This window comes from Phalaenopsis equestris, unplaced genomic scaffold (genome assembly GCF_001263595.1).
Source record: "Phalaenopsis equestris unplaced genomic scaffold, ASM126359v1 Scaffold000001, whole genome shotgun sequence".
Lineage (NCBI taxonomy): Eukaryota > Viridiplantae > Streptophyta > Magnoliopsida > Asparagales > Orchidaceae > Phalaenopsis > Phalaenopsis equestris.
Genome location: NW_018164443.1, coordinates 94,138 through 96,077, shown reverse-complemented (window position 1 = coordinate 96,077; position 1,940 = coordinate 94,138).

Here is a 1,940-nt window from a genome sequence, read left to right as displayed (position 1 = left end):
AGAGGTAGGAAGGAGGAGGCGGGGCGGGAGGCCATGAGAGCGAAGGTGGCATGATCATGTCGGTAGCCGGATGAGTCCTCTCCGGAGGCGGATTCGAAGATCTGTAACGCTTTCTGGACGTCGCGCTCGGCGCGGATTAGGTGTAGGACGTGGGAGGCCGACGGCGGCGCCGTCCATTTTATCGCCGGAAATTTGGAGGAGATCATGGTGGTGAAGAGGTTGCAGCAATGGAGTCGCCCATTCAGTTTAGCTTTTGGGTCGAACGAGATTGGATCGAGTCAGAGCTAAAATTTTGGAGTATGTATCCATCCATACATGAATCTGCTTAAATTGATTTGAGATTGACTCGAAGTAACTTCAGCTGAGATTGATAGTTCTAAATTCTGAATCGGATCAAACTGACTTCGAGTTCATAAAGAATTCAAAGAACTCAATTTGAGCAAACTTGTTACAAATTTGATCGGGATAGAGCTCAGATGTGATTGAAATAAAAGAGCTAAATTATGAATTAAAATTTATTAATGAATTTTTTTTCGAGCTGATTTTGAGTTATATATTAATAAATTCAAATTGGCTCAAGATTGGTGCCAAATATTTACATATATTGTGCTAAATAAATTTTAACTTAGGAACCAGGAATCAATTTAGAGCTAGAATGAATCCAAATAACTCAATTTAAGCCTGTAAGTTTTAATTTGTGTCGGAAGCTATGATTTCAAACTTAAAAAAAAAAAAATTCAATCAGCTCAACTTGCGCCAGTTTGTTTCAATTTCAAGCCACATTGAGTTCAATTCAATCTCGAGCTGAATATAGTTTGTTGTAATTTTGAGTCGAATTAAGCTCAATTGAATTTTGAGCCTAGCTAGCTCAAAATCATATATAATGAGCCAAAAGCCAACTTCAAGCCATACTATCTATTCAAATTGATTTTAAACAAACTCCAACTCTGACTTGAATGATATTGTTGCACATTTTAGACATTCTTATTTACTTTGATTTTAATTTTAATTTAAAATACAATTTATTTAATATGTTTAAAAAATTTAACAAAAATATTATTAAAAAAAACAATTGCACCAAAAAAAAAAAAAAAAAAGGAAAAATTTATAAACAAAGCACCCAAATCTTACGCAATGACATATCTCACATCAAAATTGTCATTTTTACGGGCCGGCCCGCATATCCAAACAGCCAAACTGCCAGGCACCACATCGCTCGAACGGTAGAGGCACGACCTTGTCTGAACATGCGAACGTAAAATGTTATCCATTTTTACAAACCTAATACCTAATTCACACTTTTCAATATTATGAATAGTGAAATCTACATTTTCATATATAGGCAAAATGTTGGGTTTGTAAAAATCAAAATTTTGGAATTTCATAGTTGGTAAAAATCAAAATCCAAAATTTTGGCGTGAACCCAATTCACACTTTTCAACATGAACAATGTTAATCGACTAATCTTTAGGTACTGATTCTGCAACTAGTGTCCCTCATCACATTATGAGAGTACATTTTATTAGGCAACCACTACTAAATGTTAGATTATTCAAAATTGATTTCCTCCAACTCATACATGGGAACATGATTTGTTTGGCTATGGCTATGATACACATGATTGAAAATCTAAGTTTTGAATTAATGTGTTGTATTAAGCAAATCTACATTTGTTTGTAATATGCCGATTAATCATTAGATAAGTGATTTAAAATTTTGAAAATATTTTTCAATTAAGACCGTAAATTATATATTAAGAAATCTCCAAGGCTTGAATCAGCTCACAATAAAATAAGGAGTACATGTTATTAGGCAACCACTGCTAAATGTTAGATTATTCAAAATTGATTTCCTCCACCTCATACATGGGAACATGAAAGAACAATTATTGAGGGATTGCTATTGTTTGTTTGGCTATGGCTATGATACACATGATTGAA